At 64.8% G+C, this 26622-nt stretch overlaps 2 protein-coding genes across 13 annotated transcripts in view; one reads left to right on the forward strand and one right to left on the reverse strand.

The window, feature by feature from the left end:
• Window positions 1-26622, reverse strand: part of LOC142087402 (protein CBFA2T3) — a 305429-nt gene that overhangs the window by 36592 nt on the left and 242215 nt on the right. The window lies entirely within an intron of this gene.
• ACSF3 (acyl-CoA synthetase family member 3) overlaps window positions 24450-26622 on the forward strand; it is a 65911-nt gene continuing 63738 nt past the window's right edge. For 8 of the 10 annotated variants that reach the window (XR_012675444.1, XM_075161641.1, XM_075161646.1 and 5 more), the window contains exon 1: window positions 24450-24503. The gene's annotated coding sequence lies outside the window, so the exon portion shown is untranslated. Of the gene's footprint in view, window positions 24504-25378; window positions 26078-26622 lie in introns of those variants that run through there. The other 2 variants (XM_075161643.1, XM_075161642.1) reach the window with 2 other exon arrangements.

Here is a 26622-nt window from a genome sequence, read left to right on the forward strand (position 1 = left end):
CACGGGCACGGGAGGATGCAGCCAGCCCTGTGCCAGCCTGATGCCGGGGACAGGAGGACACCAGGATGGAGACAAGATGCTCTTGGGGCTGGGACGGTCCTAATCTGCCGGGGAATTAGATGTGCGGCTGCAGCTAAGAATATTGGGCGTTAATAATATTTAGCACTTAGGCAGGGCTTTTGTGCGCGCAGGGCTTTGCAGCTCTCGCCTCATGGATGCTCGCAGGACCCCAGAGGGGTGAGGAGCTGGGTTTTGCTGGGGGATTTGGGGTGAGAAGTGGGGGGGCAGGACTGGGGCTTGGGGAACCACAGTGCCTGGCAGGGACTCATGAGCTCTCCAGTGTAGCCCCAACTTGCCCCACACCCCAAGAGGGGTCTGGCCTCCAGCTGGCAAAACACACTAAAAATACCGGGCTAAGTATATGGGGGAATGCAGGCGGGGTGTGAGATCCCGGGGCAGAGCAGCCAGCCCCCCACAGCTTCGCCGCAGCCCCCCCAAGCTAACCCCAGCCCAAAATACTAACCCGGGGCCCATCTGGTGTCCAACTGATGAGCACAGATGTGTTTGGGATTTCCAAGCCGGCTGGCAGCCGTTCAGACCTGTCGCAAGCTGCACCTGCTGCAGGATATTTTCCCTTCTGGATTTAATCCCCCCCCGGCAGCCCCAGGCACTCCCCGGGGCTGGGTGGGCAGCGGGAGACCCCCCCCCCCCGTGACAACCCTCCTGCCCTCTGCCCGTCCCCACCATAAATACGGACGTGCAAGCAGGAGAGGGCTGAATTAAAGGCGCAAGTGGGGAGGCTGGCATGGGGGAGAGGGGCCGTGCGGTGCCCACATCTCAGCCCCCCATAAGGAGATGTCTGGGGGGGATTTCCCAACCGCCCTCCCCCAGGATGGATTCCACCACCTTCGAGGTCTTTTGGGAGGGCTGAAGGGGACACCTCGGTGAGCATCCCTGGCTGGCCACCGCTGCTGAGACCCAAGCCTTTCGTTACAGACAACGAGCCCAAGCGATGCTCTCGGGCTTGGAAACTCGCCAGTGCATTACCCAGCCCCCCAATCTCCCCCCACCCCGCCCCCAAATTAACGTGCCGTTATTATTTTTTAACAAGGCTCTCCCAGGTCAGATGTTGACCCCCGTAATGACGGCGCAGCCTGCGGAGGGAATAAACAGCAAATCCCCTTTTAAATGAAGGCCTGGCAGAGGGATTAGGAGCGAAGGGGTGGCCTCCCCCCGTCCGGGGGCTGCCTGTGCAGATATGCGGGGCAGGAGGAGGCCTCGTCTGTCCGTCTGGCCCGTCTGAAGTGGTCCTGTGCGAGAGGGAGTGATTAGGATTAGACACATCCGGGATGAGAGTTTTTTCACCAGATAGAGATGATAATGGGACCCATGGGGAGGATTACGGTCCCCGTCTCTGCAAGAGAGCTGCCATCTGCGTATCCGTCTCCTGATGTGTCTGCTCCCTCGACGCACCCAGCCGGACTCTCCCTCGACCGTGCCGGGTCCCGGGACAGCAGCGCTGACGCGCTGCACCCAGCGGGGCTGGACCTCACGCCCCGTCCCCACGAGGGTCATGTGGGAGCAAGGGCTCGTGGTCATCTGGGGTGGGAGACCTGCTGTCCTGCACATGAGCACAGCACCCAGCATCCCTGCATGTCCCTGGGGTGCTCAGGCATGCCCCCGCATCCCCAGGGCACCCAGCATCCCCACATCCTCAGGGCACTTAGCACCTCTGCATCCCTGGGATGCTCAGCATCCCTGCACATCCCTGGGGCACCCAGCGCCCCCCTGCATGTCCCTGGGGCACCCAGCATCCCCCTGCATGTCCCTGGGGCACCCAGTATCCCTGCATCCCTGGGGTGTTCAGGCATCCTCCTGCATCCCTGGGGCACCCAGCATCCCTGCATCCCCAGAGTACCCAGCATCCCTGCATCCCTGGGATGCTCAAGCATCCCCCCATATCTCCAGGACGTGCAGCATCCTCCTGCATCCCCAGGGCACCCAGCATCCCCACATGTCCCTGGGGTGCTCACCATTCCCCTGCATTCCCAGGCCATCTCTGGAGCTGCTCCATGGCCGTTGCCTCCACAAGGATCAGGGAGAGGTTCCCAGCTCCTGCCCTAAAACCATCCCAGGGTCCTGAGCACTGCAAATCAAAGCCACTGGCACTGATGGGGGGCTGGGGAAGCGACATCTCACAGCCTCGGGGCTGCAAAAAGTGGCACGTGGGAAAGCCAGGCTGGGAACTGGGAGGAAGACAAGGCAAAAACCCAGCCAATGTTTTATCGGGTCAATAAAAAGAGAAAAAACCAGTCTACAAATGTTGTGGTTTATAGGTATTTAAGGACTAAGCCACGCAGTCACTATTTTCCCTTCTAAAATGAACATGGCGCTCTTGTTTCTGCTCGGAGGCGCGAGGACGGGCTGTTCTGCACAGACGGGGCTGGAGGGGTCCCCTGCCCACCGAGCAGCGCCCGGCTGGGGCCCTGCCTGGGGACACCCAGTGCCAGGCAGGGTGGCAGGGGTTTGCTGCCTGCAGCATCCTCCCGCGGGCACCGAGGCGGGCTCAGGGCGCTCAGCCAAGGCTGCCACCCTCCCTCGGTGTGACATCGGGGCCGTCTCCTGGCTCGGGGCCACCTCCGTGCACCCGGGATGCTGGCCGGGGGACAGGGTGACGAACCTCCCGCGACAGCGCGGCGCGAGGCTCGCCAGCCCCTGGCCTTTCCCATCCCCGGAGCGAGACGAGCGCTGCCGTCCTGGCCGCCGCGGGGGAGAGAGTGGTGAGAACTGGCCCGTTCCCATCGCTCGGCACCGCCGCTCCCCGCCGGCAGCATATTTCCCTGCTGAAGTCAGAACCACCCGGCAAAACACCCGGCTCCTGCCAAGCACCAATTGCACAAACATTTCCTATTTGGGATGTACGTGCCCGCCGCGCCGTGCGCTGCGCCCTCGGCCGCGCTGCTGGCCCCGGGGCAGCACGGGCTGAGCGCACACGCGTGTGCGCGGCTGGCGGCACGGGTGAACGCACACGCGTGTGCGCGGCCGGAGGAGCCCCGCTGAAGGTTGGAGCCGCTGCGATCACTGTAATTATGGAGAGAGTGGCATTTTGAAGTTTGGATAAAACCTTAATTGAAGTCTTGGCTGCTGTTAATTATACTAAAGGCAGAGCGAGCGATGGGCTTTTTATTAGTTAATGAGGATTTTCATTTTCCAGCAGAGGGGCTCTTTGATGTTTCCAGGACTAATGGCTGTTAACTTCAACTTGTTGCTTTGCTGGTGGCGGAGGGCGAGGGGGAGCAGGAGCTGCTCTGGCCACGGTGCCGCAGCGGCTGGCAACCGGTGCCCGGGGCTGGCCGGGAGCCACGGGCCACCATGGTGGGAGGACAAGGATGCACACGGCAGGAGCTGAAGCTTGTCCTGCTCCCGCCATGGATTTTTACAGACTATCTTTTAAAACCTGAGGCAGGCTGCAACCCTCCTCCTGCAATTAGCATTTAGTATGATTATTTTGCATTCATTACCAGCAGAGCCGAGAGCCAGCGCTATACCCCGTCTGAAATCGTTTGCAAATTTCTTTGCATCATTTTTCCCACTCTTGGAGGAGAAGGGCTGTACAAACAGTTTGCCGTGAATATTCAGAGCCCGGGATCGGGGAGGCGACGCCATCCGTGCCGGTCCCGCGCCCCAGCCACGTGGCCACGCGGCTGCTCCCCAGCTGGATGATTTGTAGCACTAATCAAGGCAGAGCGTACTTTGAATTTCAAATGCTGGAAGGGAAGAGCCAGGCAGGAATCTGGGCTTTGGGGAATATTCAGGAAGAAAATGGGTTTGTCCGCAGCCTCCGCTGCAGCCCAAGCCCTCCCGCACGGGGTGCCAGCGTGGGACCGCTCTGCCCCGTGGCACTCGAGTGGGTGCTCCCCCCGTGGCACAGCCCCAGGAAACCCAGCACCTGTTTAAGCACTTTTTTGGGTGCTGGTGTGCCCAGTGCTGCCCTGCGGCTGTGTCGGGGCTGTGCCAATGGGACATGATGGGGTGGGATGGTGGGGTCGGTCCCGGGTGCTCCAGGACATCGGTGGCAGCGGGGACGGGACCCTCTGCAGCACCACGACAGCAGGGAGGGATGCTCGTGGGGCTGGGGGGCAGTGGGCGCTGGGGGGGGACACCGGCTGCTGAGCCACCACCCCCAGCTCAGCCCCAAGGCTGGGGGCCAAAGGGGCACAGAATATGGGGCAGCAGCCGTTGCTCCCCCCAGACCCCCCGAATCGCAGCTCAGCCCCTGCCGAGGGGCCACGCTGCCTGCGGCCGCCGTGGGGCAGGAGGGATGGGGGGGCACTTCCCCGGTAATTACCCCTCGTCCTTCCCCGTCACGCTGCGTGGGGGGAGCCGAGGGGGGACAGCTTAAGCTATCAATGGTCCTGCCTTGATGGGAATAAAATATGCACTGAAAGACATGAAAATGGAGTAAATAAAAGAGATAAAAATGGAACGATCAAGCCAGCAACTTCTCCTCCTCTGATTAAAAAGAGGGAGCGGGGGGGAGAGGGGATGCACTGAGCCCTTGAAGAGGCAGCTGCTGCCGCAGCCGCAGCCCTGATAAAGGGGCTGAGGCAGCCTGTTTGGGAGAGATAAAGTGAAGTCCCAGCGTTTACTGTCCTCAATCCAAGCCTTACCATCAATATTAATACAGCCTGACAAACTGGCGTTTAAGATAGAATAAATATAGACTGGTTCTGCTATTACCTAGACCTTATTAATCTGCTTGGAGGCATTTAAATGCCGTTAAAAATATGGAGTTTACTCGCTGGCACTTCAATAGCTTTACAATCCATCAGTGTTTTGTTTTCCACCCTCCTCCTCCCCTTCCCGAGGCGTTGTCTGCGGGTGCCCGCTGACCCACACCGCTCCGGGCAGGGACGGGGGACCGCGGTGGGGAGCACCACTGCTTTGCTGCAGGATGATGGCAATGGCCGGGAGATCGGCCGGGGCATCAGGGCATGGAGGCACAACCCCCTCGGAGCCGGCGAGCGGAGCATCCCGGGCCTGGAGAACCAGGATGCGCGTGCCTGGATGGTGGAAATTCGCCTGCGTGCTCCTCAGTAGGAGAAACTCGGGGCTCCCACACCCCGAGTGATGCTGGGTTCCCAGATGCAGCAGCCAAAGCCCCAAAGCAGAGGAGCAGCCCTCCCCAGAGCCCTAATTAGCCAGCAGCTCATCAGCGAGACGGGGAGGGAACCCCTCTCATCCACCCCACTGCCAGTGGTGCTGAGCCCCCGCACCGCGCTGTTTGGCTGCGCACCGGCTGCGGCTCCTTTGGCAGCGCCGCGGGCAGGGGCTCGGGCGGCCGATCCCCGTCCTGCCTGCTGGGCGCCTGCGCTGGCTCCTGAGCCCACGGCGTGGGTGCTGGGCTGCCACGTGCCGTGGCACCCGCGTGCTCCTGCCCTGCCAGCCCCGCGCCGGGGACGCTGCCTGGTGACACCGCAGCATTTTCAGGCAAGGTATCTGGAGTGCTCAGTGGGTCCCCAGCATCCTTCCCCGGGCCACCCTGCTGCCTCAGCACCCACAGGGTGGTATCTGTGAATGCCAGACGCATGGCAGGGGCACCCTTGTACAGGGCAGGACCCATGGGTGCCAAGCTCATGGCAGGGATACCCCGATATTGGGCAGGACCCGTGGGTGCCAGGTCCATGGCAGCGACACCCAGGTATGGGGCAGGATCCATGCGTGCCACGTGCATGACAGGGGCACCCTCGTACAAGGCAGGACCCCTGGGTGCCAGGCGCATGGCAGGAGCACCCTGGTACAAGGCAGGACCCATGAGTGCCAAACTCATGGCAGGGGTACCCCGGTATTGGACAGGACCTGTGGGTGCCATGTCCATGGCAGTGACACCTTGGTATGGGGCAGGACCCATGGGTGCCAGGTCCGTGGCAGTGGCACCCTGGTACAAGGCAGGACCCATGGGTGCCAGGTCCATGGCAGTGGCACCCTGGTATGGGGCAGGACCCATGGGTGTCAGGCGCATGGCAGCGGCACCCTGGTACAAGGCAAGACCCATGGGTGCCAGGCGTGGGGGGGCACCCTGGTGTGGGGCCCCATGCGGGGCGGCGGGCACAGATGGAGCGAGCGGGCGCGCGTGCGGGGCAGCGCCGGAGCGAGCGGGCGGCTGGGAGCGGCGCTCATTAGACGTGTATTATTCATCGGCAGCTTCTGCCGCCTGCCATCTGTTCCCGGCTGCGAGCCGGGCGGGCGGCAGCAGCCTAACGGGGCTGAGGCGGCCCCACTCCTGCTGTCACACCTGGGCTGCTGCGAGAGCCGCACCCGCGCTGCGGCTGGGCAGGGTGCAGGGTGTCCCGCTGCCCCCCGGGACGATGCTCCGTGGGGTGGGCGGGCGCCTCGTGCCGAGCCACGGGGCATCCTGCAGGAAGGGGTCCCGCAGCGGTGGCCAGCCCCCCGTTTCTGCCAGCTCTGCTCCTCTGCAGCCTCCCTCATCGGAGACCAGTTCCCTGCCTGTTTTCTTGGTGCTGGAGCAGGATTAGGCCCCTGCCACCGCCAGAGCTCATGCACGACCCAAAGCCCAGTCCCTCCCAGCCCCGGGGTCTGATCCTGATCCCCGCTTCACTGCAGGCTGAGCCGGAGTGCAGCCCCGGCACTGCCGTCCACCTCGATTTTTACAGCTGTAATTAATTGCAGGAGCGCAGGGGTGGAGGGGGGCTCAGCTCCCACCCCCCTGGGATGGGGAATGGGCTCCCCACCCACACCATGCCACTGGGCAGGTCCTGCAGCGGCAGCACCCCTGGCAGTGGGGAGAAGGGAAGAGGGAAAGAGTTTGCACCCCCTCGATCATGCCATCGGTGCCATGGCCTGTGGCACGCTTGGCACTCAGCCCTGGGCAGGATCGGGCCCCTTCCCATCATAGAGGCAGCTCCGAGCTGCTGCCCGAACCCGGGGTTGGGCCGTGCATCCACGCCCGGAGCAGGAGAGCGGCTTTTCCTCCTCGCAGCGCAGCAGCCAAGCTCACCCCGTGCCCCGAGCAGCACCTTCATCCCCCACCTTTTAATTAAAACACTTGATGAACTATTTAATGAGAGCGCGGCATCCCTGCGGGCTCCCCAGTGAGCTGCCAGTGCTGAAGGTGAGGTCCCACACCAGGGACGTGCATCATCCCCCCATCCCCTCGCCAGTGCCTGCCGCATTTCTGCACCTCGACTGCATCCCGCAGCTCACGCGGGAGGACCGGAGCGCTTGCCAGGCCAGGAGCTTGCTGCTCTAAATTGATAATTGCCAGGTTTTAATTACTCGGCGGCCAAATGACCTTTTGCATCTGCCAGTGAGGCCATGAAACATCTCCCTGTGCGGGAGCAGACGTGCAGCGAGGGACAGGAGGGGGCTGCCACGGCCACTGGCTTCTCCCAGACCCACGGGTGACGGGCACAAGGCCAGGGGACGGGGCACTGGAGGCTGAGCCCGGGGACCCCAGACCTCACACGTCCCCGGTGCTCCCCTCCTGTGGCAGGCAGGACACCGAGGAGCAGAGGGCCGGATTCAGAGCCTGTTGCGCAGCGCGGGGAAAGGTGAATGCGGCTGGAGATGCCTGGGTGAAAACAAGACCGAGGTGTCCTGGGGCAGGGGCCCTTCCCCGGCCCCGAGGCGAGCCGGGTACCTCTAGCCATGGGACAGAGCATCCTGGAGGCAGAGCCGGTCCCTGGGGCCCCGGCACGGTGCAGCACCCCCGGGGCAGAGCCGGTCCCTGGGGCCCCGGCACGGTGCAGCATCCCCGGGGCAGAGCCGGTCCCTGGGGCCCCGGCACGGTGCAGCACCCCCGGGGCAGAGCCGGTCCCTGGGGCCCCGGCACGGTGCAGCACCCCCGGGGCAGAGCCGGTCCCTGGGGCCCCGGCACGGTGCAGCACCCCCGGGGCAGAGCCGGTCCCTGGGGCCCCGGCACGGTGCAGCATCCCCGGGGCAGAGCCGGTCCCTGGGGCCCCGGCACGGTGCAGCACCCCCGGGGCAGAGCCGGTCCCTGGGGCCCCGGCACGGTGCAGCACCCCCGGGGCAGAGCCGGTCCCTGGGGCCCCGGCACGGTGCAGCATCCCCGGGGCAGAGCCGGTCCCTGGGGCCCCGGCACGGTGCAGCATCCCCGGGGCAGAGCCGGTCCCTGGGGCCCCGGCACGGTGCAGCATCCCCGGGGCAGAGCCGGTCCCTGGGGCCCCGGCACGGTGCAGCATCCCCGGGGCAGAGCCGGTCCCTGGGGCCCCGGCACGGTGCAGCATCCCCGGGGCAGAGCCGGTCCCTGGGGCCCCGGCACGGTGCAGCATCCCCGGGGCAGAGCCGGTCCCTGGGGCCCCGGCACGGTGCAGCATCCCCGGGGCAGAGCCAGCACTCTGGGCTCCAGCCCGGCGCAGGGTGCAGCGGGGTGCCTTGCACATGGAGGGTCCCGGGCACCGCCCCTGCCTGCCCCGCGCTGCCTGCACCTCGCTCTGCGTGCTCCTGCCCGCTGCCAGCCTTCGCCTCTCCCTCCCGCAGAAAGGAGCCCTTCTCCTGGCGATAATTACTGAAAAGTTCAGTGCCGAGAGAGACGGGGGGAGGGATGTATTAAAATGCATGTGCACAGCTTGGGCCTTGCAGCAGATGTTGGCATAATTAGAGAGGAAAAAATTATGAAATTAATTTGTGGTTCAATGTAAATTTTGGCGTTGGGGGGAAAGCGCGGTCCCGCTCGCCCCCCGCGCGCTGCCGCCGGCGCACGCTCCCTCGCTCGCACACCAGCACGCACCAGCTGCTGCTGGGACCGTGCCGTGGGGGGTCTGGGGGAGCACCGAGCCCGGCGAGGGGGAGAAGGTGATGGGTAATGCCTGGCCTCAGAGGTGCGGGCATTTGGCTCCGCTGCCTCTGGGCTCCATCACGTTGGGGGTGCGGAGAGGTGGGCCACCAGACAGGCTACCAGCCTGGGCAGATGGGCTACCAGACCCTGTAAATGAGGATGCAAAAAGAGGAGATTTGGGGAGAAAAAAAACCAAGCGGAGTCCAGCGATGGCCATGGGTTGGTATTTCTTTTGGCTTCTACAAATATGCGTTCACTAATAGTCTCGGTGTCCCAACCGGCCTGGGGGACCCTTCCCCTTTGGGGGGACCCTTCCCCTTAGGTGGGACAGGGCTGAGCTGTGTGGGGACTGTCCTCAAACACGTGCTGCTGGCATTCCCAGAGCCGCGCTCGCGCAAGGCATCAGGAGCAGCCAGACAAAGCTTCGCTTTCCCCCTCGGCTTTTCACATCTCCTCTTCCGTTGGGAGCCGGAGAGGAATTAATATCCGCCGCCTCCTCCCGTCCACCCCCGGCCCCCGGGGAGGGGGTGCGGGCTCAGGTTAATGCGTCCATTGATCGGCAACATCCTCCGGTTACGGTTGCTCTGCGCCGCGATGCACCGTTGCCTATTTTGCCGTTCCCGGTGCGTGATGGATGGCCTGTCTCGGGGCGGGCATGACCCCACCACCGCCGCCCGGGAGACCGGGGTCAGCCCCGGGGCCGCGGCTGCGCTTGGCTGGGTGGCGCGGGGAGACGGAGGGCTCTGCACTGGATCTTGCATCCCCCCTGCTTGCACTTTGCATTTATTTGCAGAAGTTGGGGGGGCTCCCCGAATTTGTGCTTCTGAAGGAGAGGGGGGAGCTGCAGGACGCTGCTCCCAAAGGTGGGGATGAGCCAGCCCTGGGGAAGCTGCTGCCCAACCAAGAACCCCCAAAAGCCCAATGTGCCCCCAAAGCACGGCCCCAAGCTGGAGCGGAGAGCAAGAGCAAGCCGCAGCCCCCAGCACAGCCCGAGCACCACCAGGGAGCTGGGTGCTTGCACCCCCCTGCCCTCCCCGGCTCCGCGACCCCAGGGAGGGCCACGGGCAGCCATCCTGTCCCTTCCCTCCTCTTCCTCAGCCACTCCTGCAGGGCTGGTCCCGTGGCCTGGGAGTCATTCCCACGTCCCAATTAATCAGTGCAATGAGGGGAGATGCATCCTTACGACTTAACCGAGCAACGCTGTTGGTGTTGCCAGGCTGGGCATGGTGGGGGTGAGCGAAGGGGGGCTCTCTATGGCCCCTGCGCTGGGAGTACCGGGCAGCATGGGGATGCTCTGGGCATCACTGATGGGGAGAAGCAGGGTGGGGAGAGCCCGGCAGCGACACCCCCCATCCCCTTGGCCTCCTCCCGCAGCGCTCAGCCGAGCGGGCACGACAGCCGGGCACGGGCACCGCCGGCACGGGCTCATCCTGGTGCCCGCGTGCTCCTGGTGTGACTCCATCTGGCCCCATCTGCTCCCATCCGGCCTCGGCAGGACCAAATGTGGGTCGCGGCGAGGACGGGTGACACACCGTGGTGCGGCTGGGGAGCAGCTGATCCCCCCGGGCTGCGTGGGGACGCGCTGCCGGCCGGGATTACCCAGCTGCTGCCGAGCTGGCACAAGGACCGTCTCCTCCGAAAGGTTCCCTTCCAGGGGATTACGGATAATGCATCTGGAGCAGCGCTCGCTCATCCAGGTTTGTGATTTATCTGAAAATCAAATTCCAGTAATCTCGCCTGCCATCTGGCCCCCGCGGACACACGGCCGGCCCTGGCCCCGGGCGGGAGGCAGTCGGGAGGGTCGGGGTGCGGGGCTCCCCGTCCCTCCCCAGCATCGTCCCCACGCTGCGGTGGGGAGGGCAGAGCAGGCTGTGGGGTCCCCTGGAGTGGCATGGGGCACCCTGGGCAGAAGATGCCCCAGGGAGCCTTTTTGGGATGGTGAGGGGTGCACGTGTGCCAGGATGCGGGCAGGACCCGGAGCTCAGCCCCTTGCAGGGACGCTCCGATGTCCCTGTGTCCCCAGACACCCGTGGATGCCAGGATACGGGCAGGACCCAGAGCTCAGCCCCTTGCAGGGACGCTCCGATGTCCCTGTGTCCCCAGACACCCGTGGATGCCAGGATGCGGGCAGGACCCGGAGCTCAGCTCCTTGCAGCGGTGTGGGCAGGAGGAGGTGGGGACCCCAGGGCTCTCCGGGCCTGCCCTGCCCAGGAGACGTGCTGGCAGCAGGGGTGTCCCAGGCCCCAACGGGGGAGGCAGAAGAAGGCAGGATCAGTCCTTTCCCCTGGCAGGGAGGCTGCAGGCTGCAGAGCAGCCCGGGGGGCCGGGGCCCCGGTGCTCCCCTCCCCGCCCCTCGTTCCCAGCTCATTAAGGCTCTCCCATTATTCTGACATTTGTGCGCGTCACGTACCGGGAAGAAGTAATTTACTTAGAAGAAATTAAAAGTTCATTTTAATTGAGCGCACACTGCAGTATGCAAATGCGGGGTGCATTATGTACACTGATGCAGAGACAAAGGCTGTAATCAGCTGTTAACCCTCTGCGAGCCGGCCCCGCGCGCCGCGGCAGCGCCGACACCGCTCCGGCCACGGCAGAGACCCACACCCACATGCGGGGTGTCCCCTGGCCACGCGGCTCTGCAGGCTGGCAGCATGCGCGGGTGCAGGATGAACCCCTCGTGCATCTCCCTGCACCACGCCGGCTCGGATGCAGGAGCCAGCCGGGGATGCCAGCGACGGAGGCTGTCCCCCAGATCGCTGTGACGTGCTGGGATGGCTCCGAGCCAGCGAGATGGGGTGCGCAGTCGGGGCGGGGGCTCTCCGGGGGTGATTCAGCCTTTTTGGGGAGCCCGGATGAGGTGGGGATGCAGGTCCAAAAGCTAAAATATGGCTCGGCGCATCTGCGACCACCCTCAAATCCAGCGGTAGCTGGATTTGAGGGTGGTCGCAGATGCGACAAGCCCACGATATTTGCAGCATCCTGTTGCCCAGGAGTTCCTCAGCTGGGTTTGGGGTTTTTTTTAGGCTTTTCTCCTTTTTTTTTTTATTTTTTGTTTTACTACCTGTCAGACCTGAGATTTTTTAATGGCAGTGCAAATGGAACTGGTTCGCAGATGCGAGATGACAGCCCGCTGCAGGAGACAGACAAATTACCTCCAACCTCGGCTCAAGACGCCCACAGACTCCCAAACAAAGGGAGACAGCGGCGGGGGGTGTAGCGAGTTGTCGGTGCTCAGCAAGGCTGCCCACCCCAATCCACGGGTGCTCTGTGGGTGCATCGTGTCTGCACGCCGATGCCATGAGCGACCCCGTTGCAAAGGGCTGTTGGGGATGGGAAATGTCAGCATCCAACATCATATTATGGGGGGGTGGTGTTAAAAAGCAAGGGGGACGTGGGAACAGAGCTGTCCCCTCGGAGCGGACACACCGAGGGTGACAGGGTGCACTTTGCATGGACCCAGGAGGGGTGATGCTGTTGGGCATCCCTGGCACCACGCCAGCTTTGCCAAGGACGGCAGGGACAGACCCCGGATGGGACCTTGGCACCCTGAGGGGGGTGACAATAGCACTTTTCACCCCAGGGCCACATGGGGAGCAGGGCTGGGGTGCACCTTGGAACTTGCACCTCCGTCCCCGCCATCCTTCGCCTGCCCTGCGCTCCCAGGAGCAGCTGGGGCTGCAGCCCCAGTGCCCCCAGTTGGCTCCCAGTAGCAAAGGCAGCCAGGGTGGTCCGGATGGCCATGGCGCCGCAGGGAGGATTTAATTGCTTCTGCGTAACCTTTTGCGTCCTGTCCCACGTGCCGGCCAGGCGCCCGGCTCTGCAGCTCCAGATGGCACCCGGGAAAGAGTTAAGTCCGCTGTGATCAACAGCAAGAAGCAAGTGGTAAACAATTTTTCTCTCCCTCTGCTAAATTAATATGCAAATTCCCCCCCCCACCCCCCACTCTTGCTTCGAAATTAGCGAGGTAGAATGCTTGGGCTAATTATGCATTCAAACGAGCAGGCTTCGTTAATGTGGCACTAAGAGGAGCCTGAAAATGATTGTGAGACGATGAAATTGAAATTGGAGCACGGCACTTCTAATGCATCTGGAGTCACTCTTGCGTGCCCCGGCAGATGTAACCTGGCAGTGACCGGCAGCCCCCGCTGCCCTGCCCGCGCCCGGGCACCCATGCCTGCAGCACCCGCAGCACCCGCAGCACCCCACAGCATCCTCCTCCCTCTTCTCCCCTCCTGCTCCAAATACAACCGGGTTATAAGATTTCCCAGCCCAGGGATGGAGGGGTGGGATGGCCCCGCGCTGCGGAGCCGAGCCCTGTGCACCCAGAGCTCCCAGCTTGGGGTGGGGACGGGGCAGCCGCGCCGGAGCATCCCCGGGACATGGGGCCGCGAGGTCGGAGTCAGGACCTACGGTGCCCCGAGCAGCCCTCGGTGGGTCCGTGCAGGTCCCTGTGAGTGATGCCACCATCACCCTCCCACGCTGCCGTGGTCCGGAGCGAGGCTGGGAGCACGTTTCTCCTGAATCCTGGCCCCCGAGGCAGCCGGCAGGGCCTGAGTGTGTTTGGTAAAACTCCACCTGTACCGGTGTTTGGGTGGATAAACCTCCGGACGGATAAACCTCGTCCTTCGCATGGCCAGGCTCCTGTGGGTGCTGAAACCCGACGGCTGCAGGGGGGCCGCAGGGGGGTCCCATCCCCGTTGCCACATCCCAGCGGGTTCGGTGCCCGGCAGTCATTGGCGCATCCCAGCAAGGACCAGACCAGCGGCACATCCACATCCATCACAGCGCGCGGCCCCGGCTCGGCCAGGCGGAGCCCCCGCCCCAGGACCCTCCTGCCTCGGGGCTGGGTGGCACGGTGGTGTCCGGGGCCAGGCGGAGCCCCCGCCCCAGGACCCTCCTGCCTCGGGGCTGGGTGGCACGGTGGTGTCCGGGGCCAGGCTGGGGGCTGCTCCGTCCAGCGTGGCCTCGTCCCCCGAGGAAGGCGGCACCCACGGGGCTGGGGATCTGCAGAGGCAAAAGTGGGAGAAAAGGCTGAGGGTGGCAAGACAAAAAGGGAGATGTTTTATGCTGGGGATGGGCGGCCGCGGGCTGCGACGGACACACGGGGTGACGAGGGATTCACTCGGGAACTGGCTCGGGATGTCACCAGCCCCAGTCTCCGCTGGGCTAACTGCTCACTGCTGTCTGCCCGGGCCTGGGTTCAGCCACGCAAGGGCTAAGCCCGGCTTCTTGTGAGACCCGGCAGAACCGCGGCCACAGCCGGCTCCGCAGCCCTGACCCTGCAGCCGCAGCGGGACCAGCCGAACCAACCCCCTGCCAGGCAGCAGAGTTGGATGTTGGTGTTAAATATTCATCAGAGGCGTGGATTTTACTGGAACCATCCATTAGGGGGTAAGGCACAATCTGCAGCGTGCTCCCGGTAGCCGGGGCACGCCGTGGCGGGCTGTCGGGCAGAAGGCGGAGGGGAAGGAAGACGGATGCTCCGGAGGAGGCTGCGGAGCCATAAACCAGCTGCACTGTTAGTAATCAGTGAGGATCTACAGACTTTAGGTGCTCAACCGCCAGGAATAAATAGAAGAAATAAACAGACAAGGAGATGAATAGCCCCCAGAAAGGAGGGGAAGGAATGGAGGAGCAGTAGGGATGCAGACCCTGGGGGAGAAGGTCCCTTGGAGCAGGGTGGGGTGCAATGGCACAGTTTGGTCCAGAGGGATGCTGAGCACCCTGGAAGGATGTCGAGCATCCCAGAGGGATGCTGAGCACCCTGGAAGGACACACCTTCGCAGAGGAGGCCATCGGGCTCAGAGCAAGCAGCCTCCCCCACCACGTGCCGGGGCACGGCTGGGGCGAGGGCAGCCCACGGACACCCGAACCCGCCGCGGCCGGCTCCGGCTCCGCTCCGCAGCGTGCCCCAGGGTCGGGGCTGGTGCGCGGAGGGGGTTGTTTTCCCCCTCTCTCCGGTAATTTTTCCCTCTGACTATGATGCATAGCGGTGCTAATTCGGCACGTTGCCATTAATTCCAGCACAGCTGCCGCTCTCTCCCTCAAGGCATTTCGCTAATACTCAGCTTCAGAGCCTCTCAGCAAATTAACATCATTTGTTCTGCAGAACATGTTTTATTTCTACACTACATGCATAGCTTATTACTCCACCAGAAACTCGGGGTGTGCGGGGAGGCAGCGCCGACGGGTACGGCCCTCCAGAGCAAGCCCTGCTCCCCGCCTCGCCGTGCCGGACCCCGGGCGGGCGCAGTCCCCTGTGCCACCTCGCGCTGCCGTGCCTGACCCCAGCTGGGGCTGCAGGTATTTTCTCCCGGCACCGGGGTGCGCTGGTGCTGTCGGTGCACCCCGGGTGATGCGAGGTGGGATGGCGGCAGCGTGCTGGATCAGTCGCTGGCTGACATCTCCTGCATCCCCTCGGCCTGACGCTGCACCTCGGTGCAAAGGGGTGCTCCCACGTTTATAGACACATACGTGGTGACAAGGGGTCCTGTGGGGCCAGAACCGGAGGGTCGGGCGCTCAGCACCCGGAGCAGGGAGTCCCAGAGGTGCCTGTGGCAAAGATGTCCAGCCAGCACAGCAAACTTGCACCCCAGCACCCCGCCGCTGCCCCCAACGGCCACCCCGAGCCTGCCCTTCCCTCCTTGGGTTATTACCCTGGCTGATTAATGCCTCTGGAGTTTTAGTTAATGATCTCTGGGTGAGGGGGAGGAAGGGGCAGGCGTGCCGGGCTCTCGCGGGTGGCTGCGGGCAAAGGGTCCCTGACCCTCCGCGCCCCCAGCCGCAGGGCCAGGCTGGGGCTTGCAGGACGTGACGCCGAAGGGCACCGGGACCCCCCGTGCCAGCAGCACCCAGGGGACGGCTCAGACCCTCTGGCAGCAACGCTGGGCTGGAGCAAAGCATCTCCCACATGGGCCTTGGTGCTGAGCCGCCGGGAGACGCCGGGGCCGCCGGCAGCGGGTGCAAGGTGGGCAGGGTGTCACCCAACAAACCACAGCCCCCGCCGGCAATAATTTCAGGTCTTTCATTTTGATTAAGGTTATTTAAGCTTTTTACCGAAACATAAAACCTGATTGTTTGCATAAACAACCTAATTGGATTATAGTGCACAGCATCGCTAATGCTGCGGGCTGGCTGGGAGCCGGCGGCAGCACCGGGGCCGTGCCGGCAGCCAGGGCCTCCGGCTCTGCCGTCCCCGGGGCTGTTTTGGCGGGGGGTGGGTGAGACGCCTCCGTGCCCCATGCGGGCGTGTGCACCCACCCGCCGCCCCTCCCGGCCACGGACGGACCCTGCCTCGGGGCGGGTGATGGCCCCGCGGGGACACCGGTGTCCCCGGCACGTGTGCCCTTGGTGATGCCTCACCTGCAAGGCGAGAGGGGACGAAGCCCCTGCTCCAGCACCGCCTGCGGGAGGAGGAAGAGGAGGGAGGAGCGGCGCGAGGGTGCCGAGCGGGAAGCGGGGAGCCGGGAGCCCCGGGCGGGCGGCTTTGCAGGAATGCTGCCTGCACAGCGTTTCCATGGCTGGGAGCTGCAGAAGGCTTTCATGGCAAAAGGCGGAGAGGCTCCATGAATATTTCATTAGGAAAGCAATGTGGTGTGCTGCGGAGAACATCTGGCTGGAGTCCCTGGAGACCCCTGCCTTGTGCAGGAAGCAGGAACTGTGAAATACGGAGGAAAACGAGGGAGAGGGGGAGACGGGGGGAGCATCCCGCAACACGGGGAGCGTTCCTGCCCCCCCCAGCCCCGCGACGGGCAGCACGGGGCAGGCGTGGGGCTTCGTCCTCCCGTGAACAGTGGCCCCGGGAGGTCTGCATGAGGCGGAGGGGCTGTGGCGGTGCCATCCGGCTGCTGGAGGGACCTTTCTGATCCTTCTCCATGGGACTCCTTGGGGACCCGGCTGCAGCACGGTCTGTCCCTCGCAAGCAGGGTGCTCCGTTTAATCCCAATATCCGATGCAGGAATGGGCAGAGCTGCTCCTCCAGCTGGGAGTTGCAATGCACGGGCTGGCTGCAGGGTGGCCAGGAGTGGACCAGCCCCTCCAGCAATGATTGAGCATGGGATGGGATGGGATGGGGTGGGATGGGACGGGATGGGATGGGGTGGGATGGGATGGGACGGGATGGGACGGGACGGGACAGCTGCTCTTGCCTCGCTCTACATCCCTCCCAGGGAGATGCTGATGCCCTCGAAGCTGGATGCTGCGGCGTCCCTGGGGCTGAGTCCCTGCCCCAGCTCCTGCAGGTGATGGGTGCTGGGGGCTGAGGACCCTGAGGGAGGTTTGTCCTGGTGGTGTTGGTGCAAAGAGGACATCCCTGGGCACAGGGGTGCTGCTGGGCACAGCCTGGGTCCTTCAGGGGTGCAGAGCAGCAGGAGTCGGGGTGGTGCAGGGGCTCAGCATTGCCAACATCTCTGTTTCCCTTCAGTGCCAGCTCCTTCCCCCGGTGCCAGCCAGGTTTGGCGCTTGGGGACCCGGTCGGAGCCCTTTGCCTTCATGTGGGTGCTGATGGAGCTGCGAAGCCACGGTGCTCCCGGCACACCGGCGTCTGCTGCTGGCTCCAGCGTTGCTCCTGCACTGCGGGCAGGCAGCACGTTCACCGACCCGCACCAGCACGCGGCAGCATCGGCGCTGCCAGACAGAGTCTCTGCCCTGCACCCCTCAGCCCCCCCCAAGGCTCCCAACACCCACCCGCACCCCCAACCCCACGTGACACCCACCCACCCGCAGCCCCAGCCCCTGTAGCCAGCACCCCGTGGCTGTGACCCCTGCCTCGTACGGCCCGTGGCCGCGGGACCACGAGCTTCCCGGCACCTCTCCCCGGTGCCCTTCAATCCTCCCCTTCCCTCCTCCTCCTCCCCAGCATGGCGGCGGGTGCGGAGGGCTCTCTGCCCACCCTCCCTTTCTCCCTTCTCGCCCGGCCACCCCGATCCCTCGTCCCCAGGCTGGGCTCTGCGGTAGCCCCGGTTTGGGAGCCGCGGACGGTTCCCGCGTGCCAGCTCTGCCGGCGGCGGGACTTCGGCTCACGCCCTCCCCGCTCCGCCGCGGCCGCCCCTGCCCGCCGCCCCGCGCAGCTCCCGGCACCGCCGCCGCCGGCAGACAAAGCCCAACCAGACAAAGCCGCAGCCTCCCTCGCCGGCCCCCGCGTGCGCGGCCAGGGGACGGCAAATCCCCTTTTGCAGCCAGCGGCCGAGCCCGGCCGGCACCCGGAGCCCTCGCCTGCCCGTGCCAGGCAGCGGCCGGGGCAGGCCGCAGGCAGGAGGGCGGCGGGACGGCCGGGGAGGCCGCGGGCAGCCTGCACGGGGCTGAGCCGGCCAGGGTGCGCGGCCCCGGCAGCAGACACATGCACACGCAGCCTTTAAAACGAAGGCAAATACCTCTCTCCTCTCCGGCTCCGCCGTCTGCTACCCGTCCTGCCTCGGCCATGCCGTGCCTCCGCCGCGCTGCCCGTCCTCCATGCGTCCCGTGCCGGGACGGGCTGACAGACCCTCCTCTCTGCCGCCGGCGGGTTTTGGCCCCGCGCTGCCTGCTGGCGTTTTGGCAGCGGCAGCCTGGCCGCTCCAGCGATGGCATGTGTCCATTATTTTTTTTTTTTTTTTCCTCTCTCCCTTTCACAATCCGTCCTCCCCAGCCTTCTCCGCCGGTGCCTCCGGAGCCGCCTGCGGTGCCAGCTCGCAGGGAAATTGGCAGCGAGCGCGGCGCAGGGATCCTCCCGCAGCTGACGGAGCCCCGCCAGGCGCAGGCAGCCCTTCTGCCAGCCACCAGCCTTGGCACGGGGGGCCAGGGTGCCGTGGGGGGCTGCCGACACTTGGCAGCCCTTCCCCGGCACCGTGCGCCCCAGCCGCCGCCACGGCTCCGCTGCCAAAAGCCAAACAGGGGGGAGGAAAAGGGGAAAACAGCAGAGAGAGGAGCTGGCTTCGCCATGCCCATGCGGTGGGGGACCCACCGGGGGCCCCTTCCCTTCGCCGCGGCGAGCTGGGCGATGTCCTCGTCCCTCGGCAGAGGGCGCGGGAGCCTGGCCGCGGTGCCAGCGTCGCGCGGGGAGGCTCAGCCCTGTCTGTCCCCACTCGTGCCCCCAGCCCGGCCGTGAGAGCCCGTGCCGAGGATGGCAAGCGCCGATGCAGCCCGGCTCGGCGATGCTGCGTGGCGAGCATGGCTCCCGCAGACACACCTCTTACCCAGCATCCGTCTGCCGCGTAGGGGGGCCTGGAAAATTGGGAAGAGGAGAGTGGAGGAGGGACTTCTGGCGATGGGTGGGTGGTTTTGGGGTGCCCTCCGGCCGCGTGCTGCTCTGCACAGCCACCTCGGCCTCGTGCAACACGGGGTCCCCACCCCGTGCCGAAATCCTGGCCCCGGCAGTGCAGTCGTGCCATGGCTCCATTTGGCGTTGCAGCCATCCTGCCTCTCTGGCTTTTTTCCCCCAAATTCCTAGTCTTGGTGTCTTTTTGAAGGGAGAAGCAAGACCGTGGCTTGAGCATCCATCGTAGCCCAGGTGCTCCCGGCACCGATGCCCCGGGAGGGTCCCCGAGGCCGAGGGACACCGGTGGGGACGGCCGGGCAGGAGGCAGGGGACCGGCTGCCAGCCCAGAGCCAGCCCAGCGCCCTGCGCGGCTTCACCCAAAAGAAGTCATTTACTGAGAGCCACATTTGTTGGGAGCTGCAGGGGTGCTGGGGCTGCCCCGCTGCCCTTTCCCCAGCCCCACGGCACAGCCCCACGGCACAGCCCCATGGCACAGCTCCACGGCACACAGAGACGCTCCTGCCATCACCGTTTAACAGGTTTACCCCCTAATCGGGGATGCGTTTAATGGGGTTGGCAGGAGACACCAGGAGCCTTCTATGGGCAGGACGGGCCCGTGCGTGAGCCACACCGGCCCCATCCCCGAGTCCTGCCATGCAGCACCCGGTGTCCCCATGCGGTGGCACGTCCCAGCCCGAGAGCCGCCGGCCGGGGATGCAGCAGCTCCGGCGATGGCGGTGAGGGTCCACGCCATAGGAAGGGCCCCAGGAGCCGTTCCGGCGTGCCCCTCTGCCCGCGCCCCCGTCCCCCGCCGGCTGTCCCCCGGCCTGCCCGTGTCACACGTGCGCCTGCCATTTCCTCAAATAAGCAGCTAATCTCCATCAATCATAATTTCGCACAATTATCATAATAGGGCCATTTTGCACTTATCCTCGCCACGTGATGCGGGAGGCACTTACGGCTCCACTTCACGCCGAGCGTCTCCGAGCTGCTCCCGTCCCCGGGGAGTCCCGATGGCAATTGCGGGCAGCCGCGTCCCCGTGCGCCCCTGGGGACAGACCCATCCCCCGCCACCCCGGCACGGGTGGTGGCTCCGGCAGCGGATGCTCATGCCGGGCAGGATGCAGGCGCGGGGGGACAGTAGCAGGACCCTGTCCCCTGGCTCGTGCCCTCCCACCGCAGCAGCAGCACAGGGGTTAAACCCCCAAACGGGGACAGTTAATCTGGTTTCTCCCACCATATGGCCCTGCCGCCCGGCTCCCCGCACCGCGGCAGCCTCCTGGTTGTGCCGATGCCATGCGGCGTGTGGCGGAGAGCACGGCTGGCAGCCCCGGCTCTGACCCTCCGCCGGCCAGCGGGGAGCAGATTAGGGGGGCCGGGAGGCGATGAGGCACGAGGGCCGCGGGTGGGAGATTAGGCGCCGGCAGATGGATGGAGATCAAATGTTTCGCTCCACCTTGTTTACTACTCCTTCCTTGGCCGTAGTTGGGGACCCTGGCACGGGTTCTGGCTCTGTCCCCCTTGGGCTGGGGCAGGATGGGGCTGGGGACATGGTGCCCACGGCCTTGGGGTGTCCCAGTGAGGATGGATGGGCTCCCCCCTCGCTGTGCTCCGTCCTCACCCCGAGCAGCACCGCCGCGGCAGCCCCCGGTGCCCCCGTCCCATCCCACCATGGAGCACGGGGCTGGAGCTGCCGGCAGCCGCGGCGCTTGCCCTGAGCACTGAGCTCCCCGTAACCCAGCAGTGTTTGCGGTGTTTACACCGCCGTAGTAATTACTTTCCTTTTTTTTTTTTTTTTTAATAAATACGGATGTTGCCACAAGTAAACTCTAATGTAATAAAAGCTTTCTGCTGGATCCATAATTAATCAGCAAGCTGCGTAAGGCGGGGGGGAGCAAGCGGAAAACCCTCCCGCCGGCGCGGGCTGCGGGGCTCACACCCGGCTGGGAGGGAGGCGAGGAACCGCGGTGGCATCCTGGGGACATCCCAGTGCCCGGGGGACCATTGCAGCAGCCCCGCGAGCCGGGGGCCAGGGGGGTCTGTGGGCGGGCAGGGCTGCGGTACACTCGGGTCTCGGCTTTTGCGGTGCCCGGCTGCTCCGTGACAGCCACAGGCACCGGGTGTTTTGCTCCCAGCTGTGGTGGCACATCTGGACTGACCCCCTCCCCGGTGCAGCGTCCCTGCCACCCCGATATGGAGAACGGGGCCGGGCACCGCGCGTCCCTCCCCGTGCAGCCGAACGCCGAGCCGGCACTGCCGCTGCTGAATAAACCGTAACGCGCTCCCGCGGCACTGGCAATGGCTGGGGCTGGCTCGGCACCGCCGGGGAGCAACTCCCTCCCTCCCGGCCCCGGGGAGCAGCGTGTGGCCCCGGCAGCCCCCAGGATGGACGGCGGTGGCCGGGTGCTGCTCGCGGCCGGGGCTGAGCATCATCTCCGGGGACGTGGCCGACTCCAGATGGCCGGTGGGCACCAGGTGCCGGGGGATGGAGCGGCAGAGGGTGGCTCGGGGTGGACATCTGCTGCGCACGCGGCCAGCTGGCCCGGCAGCCCGCCGCGGCCAGGGGGGAGCAGGGCCCCGTCCCCCCCCGGGAGGGGGTCCCTGCACAACCTGGAGGGGCCGTGCGGTCGCAGAGGAGCATCCTGCCCGGCGCACGCATCCGCGGCTGTCACAGCCCTGTCCCCACCCCACGCACCCTGGCCCCGCCAGCCCCTGGACCACTGCAGGGATGATGGCACCCCGCTGTCATCCAGAGACCCCCCTGTTCCCCCCCGGGGGGTTAATCCCTGCAGCCGGCGGTGACGGGGGGTGGCCGGTGACAGATGGCAAGTGCGAAAGGAGAATGAAAGCGGCGGTGGCAGGGCCGGGGCGGGCGGTGGCAGGAGCCCGGCACATCTGCAGGGCAGCACGTGGGCACGGGGCGCGCTGAACCCTCCGGCGGGGAGATGGGTGCCCGCTGGCGCTGGGGGCCGGCCCGGAGCTGCTGGGTGTGAGGGGTCCCTACTGCAGCGGCTCCGCAATGGGGGAGCCGTGCAATGGGAGACGTGCAATGGGGAGCCATGCAATGGGGAGCCATGCAACAGCCGTGCAACGGGGAACTGTGCAATGGTGAGGGTGCTGTACAACAGGGAAGGAGCCATGCAGTGGGGAGGCGTGCAACGGGAAGGGAGCCATGCAACAGCCGTGCGATGGGGAAGCAGGCATGAAACAGCCATGCAATGAGGAGGCATGCAATGGGGAGCCGTGCAACAGCCATGCAATGGGGAACTGTGCAATGGCGAGGGTGCTGTACAACAGGGAAGGAGCCATGCAATGGGGAAGCATGCAGTGTGGGAGGGAACCAGGCAATGGAGAGCCGTGCAACAGGGAGCTGTGCAACAGGGAGGGAGCCGTGCAATGGGGAGCCGTGCAACGGGGAGGCATGAAATGGGGAGCTGTGCATTGGGAAGGCGTGCAATGGGGAGCTGTGCCATGAGGACACGTGCAAGGGGAGCCGCGCACTGGGGAGCCGCGCAGCACGGCTGGCGCAGGGCTGGCGGGCGCGCACCCCGCTGCAGCCGGGCTCTGCCCAAGGCCGGGCTCCTGGCCCCGCTTCCGCTCCCAGCCCCGCTGCGCCTCGCTGGGCTGCCGGCCGCCGGCCCCGGGTGGAAACGCACCTGAGGGAGGTGGGCGGGGGTCGCCCCGGCCGCCCCGCTTCACGCATCGCCGCGCACAGCCGGAAAAACAAGGCTCCAGCGGGGCAGCGGGCTGCGGGGCCGGGAGGGGCAGCACCAGGACACGTGCCGCCGGAGAAGGGCCGGCGCATGGCGGCTTGCACGGCACAAGGGCCATGTGCCTCTGTGCCAGGCGCTGCCCCGCTGCCCGCACTGCGGCTGGCCCGGCAGCATCCCGGCGCCGAGGCCGGCAGGGCCGTGCGGGGAGTCCTGCCCCATCCCACCACGGCCGCACCCCTGTGCCCATCACCCATGGGTGCCCCCGGGAGAGGGTCTGGCTGCCCGCACGTCCCCGGGGGCATCCCACATGTCCCCCGTTGCTGCAGCAGCGAATGCAAATCTGCAGCGGGACCAGCTAAAAATAATAAAACCGGGCTGGGTTTCCGCTCGGCGCCGTGGGGTGCGGTGGGGGTCGGTGCCGCCCGGCTGTGCCGCGCCGTGGCCCCTTCCCGGCTCCCGCCGAGCCCCTGCCGGGGCCCTGCGCGGGGCTCGGCTCCAGCCCGGCTGGGGGTGCTGGGTACGGCCACGGGGCCGGGGCGGGAGGGGAGCGCAGTGCTGCCGCTGCCGGGGAGCTCCGGCTCAGCCGCCATGTGCCACCACGGCGACCCCCGTGTGTCCCCGGGATGTCCATGTGTCCCTGGGATGTCCGTGTGTCCATGGGATGTCTGTGTGTCCCATGGATGTCTGTGTGTCCATGGGATGTCTGTGTGTCCCCGGGATGTCTGTGTGTCCATGGGATGTCTGTGTGTCCCTGGGATGTCTGTGTGTCCCCGGGATGTCTGTGTGTCCCATGGATGTCTGTGTGTCCCCGGGATGTCTGTGTGTCCCCGGGATGTCTGTGTGTCCATGGGATGTCTGTGTGTCCCATGGATGTCTGTGTGTCCCTGGGATGTCTGTGTGTCCATGGGATGTCTGTGTGTCCATGGGATGTCCGTGTGTCCCATGGATGTCCATGTGTCCCTGGGATGTCCATGTGTCCCATGGATGTCTGTGTGTCCCCGGGATGTCCGTGTGTCCCTGGGATGTCCGTGTGTCCATGGGATGTCTGTGTGTCCCATGGATGTCTGTGTGTCCATGGGATGTCTGTGTGTCCCTGGGATGTCTGTGTGTCCCCGGGATGTCTGTGTGTCCCTGGGATGTCTGTGTGTCCCCGAGATGTCTGTGTGTCCCCGGGATGTCTGTGTGTCCATGGGATGTCTGTGTGTCCCATGGATGTCTGTGTGTCCCCGGGATGTCTGTGTGTCCATGGGATGTCTGTGTGTCCCATGGATGTCTGTGTGTCCCTGGGATGTCCGTGTGTCCATGGGATATCTGTGTGTCCCCAGGAGGTCCCCCCCCCCAGGAGGGCCAGGCTCCGCGCGGGGGCCCAGGCCATTCCTCAGCCATGCCGAGATCCCGCTGATCGGGCCCGCGGGCCCCGGCACCCCCGGGCAGGGCTGCAGCTCCGTGACGTCATGGATACCCGCTGCGACATCAGAGAACACTGTGGTGACGCCGCAGGGGGAGGCAGTGACATCAGAGGCACGCTGCGACGCCAGCGGGGGACGTCGGCCCCGCGGCGCGAGAAGCCCCGCCCCCAGTGGGCGGTTTGGGGCCAAATCCCCATAAAACGGGTGCGGGGCGGGGGGGAACCTTTGGGTGCGGAACGCACGGGCCGCGGTGCCGCGTTTCCGCCGGAGCGCGTTCGCGGGCGGACCGGTCCCCCGGTACGCGGTGCCGCCGTGGCCGCCGCCGCCAGGTGAGGCCCCGCCGGGGCTGTGGGGAGGCGGCAGCGGGGCCCCGGACCGGGCCCAGCCTGTCCCATAAGCCGGGGCGAGCCGTGGGCCGGTGCCCTTGGGCCGGGCTCCCCTCCCCTGCGGGACGCGCTGGCCTACGGGGCCTGTGGCTGGGGCGCGTCGTGGCCGGGCTGGGGGGTCGCGGGTGTCGCCGCCCGGTGCCGCGATTAACGGTGGCTTTAATTAAAATGTAATAAGCATCCCCTCCCGTCAGGCTGCGCAGGAGCGGCGCTTGGGGCCAGCGGCGAGGCTCGGCTGCGACTGCAGGCCGGCCCCGGGCCCTGCGGGGGTTCACACCGGCCCTTCGCTCCCGGGACGGGAGGGGACGCTGGTGCTTTCGGCGTGTGGCAGTGCTGTGCCTCGGCCCCGGCCTGGTGAGGCCAACCGTCGCCCTCTGTAGCTTGGAAATTAGGGGGTGCTACGAGGTTTCCTGCTGCTACGAGGTTTCATGTGCGTAGGGTGAGGGGCAGAGAGCCGGAGGGTGGAAGTCCCGTCTGGCATGAAAGAAGAAGAAAGCCCGTCCTTCTCAGGAGAGGTGCAGGCTGTGGGGTCCGCAGCCTCACGGCTTCCAGCTCCACCGCGCTTTGCGGTGGTTTTGTCGTGCCGGGAGCTGGTGTGAGCTCCCCAGCCGCTTTCATTTCTTACTGTAGCCATAGGAGGGTGGGGGCTGAGCCTTCTCTTTCAGGGCAGCAAAGACTCATCCGCTGCACCGCCATGATCTTCTGCCCAGCGACAAACTTTGCATTCGGCGATGCCCTGCCAGGGTGTGTGTTACCAGTTATCCCTGAGCAACAGCAGGTAAAGGAAACAGCCCCTGGTGTTACTTCGTCCGAGCGTCTGTAAGTCTGCACACACCCAGTCAACACCAGTTCTCTGAAGTCCATAAATGCACAGGCCTGGCTAAAGGTGCTGCTGTTTATTGTTCCATTAAATCTGGACTGGCGCTGTGGTGAAAAGGGGATAATGTAATTTTTGGAAGCGGCTGTTCTGAAGCAGCAGCTAACACCTGCTCTGGAGCCGTACAAGGAGCAGCGAACGCGCCAAGTGCACTTAGCTGTGCTGGCCTGGAGCACGGCGTGATCCTGGCAAATGGTCGCTTCCAATTAATGCCCCTCTTAACGTCTGGGGCATTAACATCTCGCCAGTGAGCCAGCTTTGGACGCAGGTTAGGAGGCGGTGATTTGGTTTAGGTTACGGATGGTGTTTTCTCTTTATTTTATATTTTAGTCTCTACAGAGAAATGGAAAGATGTCACGCAGCTTTGTCATGACCTGTTTTGGTTTTTTCCATCCTGATGGTACATGTCATGAGTTCACACGGTTACCACGCTCTGGGTTTAAAGCCTCTCCCCCTCCCAGATGTTTCCGCACTAAATCACAAGTTTTTTTGCAGAAGCAGAAATTGAGGTCGATATGCAAAAGAAAATACATGCAAGGCCAATGTCTGGCTGGAGAAATGTTCTGAAGGTGGATGGGAGACTGCGGGGCTCACAGCTACATCTACGCAAAAATAAACAAACACTTGCTGCTGTCAGCAGGTGCTGCCCGTGGACATGTGTGAGCAGCCTGAGCTGGGTTAAGCTGTCTTCAACTTGTCCCTGAGTAGCTGCCAGTTCTCTGGATCCTTTTTGTTTCAGCTCCTCTCCATGGTGGGAAGCTGAGCTGGGAGGCAATTTGAGTTGAGCTGCTCCACGAATAGGCATTTATAAAAAATTTTGTAAAAAATCAAGTCGTTATTGCCAGCATCAAGGAAGCGTCACATACACTCTTACGGAGTGAGCAGTTGTCATCCTTTGGCCGTCTCCTCTTGTCGTTGTATCTCTCTGGGGATAATTCAGTGGTGGTGTTTAATAGCAGCCATTAGATTGGCCATGCAGTAAAGCCCTTTTTCTTCTGCCACAGCCCTGTTCTTTCCTCTCTGCTCCCCTGTTGGTGTCAGTGACGGTCTCTGTATGGAGAGGGTGCTTGTTCTTGCTGAGCTTCCAGCCAGAGCTCCAGGCTCTGCAGAGGGGGATCAGGATTCTTCTGAGGCACCTCCTCAGTCCTCTCAATTTATCCCTTTTCCTCTCCTCTCTGGTACCAG

Source organism: Calonectris borealis, chromosome 12 (assembly GCF_964195595.1).
Source record: "Calonectris borealis chromosome 12, bCalBor7.hap1.2, whole genome shotgun sequence".
In the NCBI taxonomy this organism is placed as follows: Eukaryota; Metazoa; Chordata; class Aves; order Procellariiformes; family Procellariidae; genus Calonectris; species Calonectris borealis.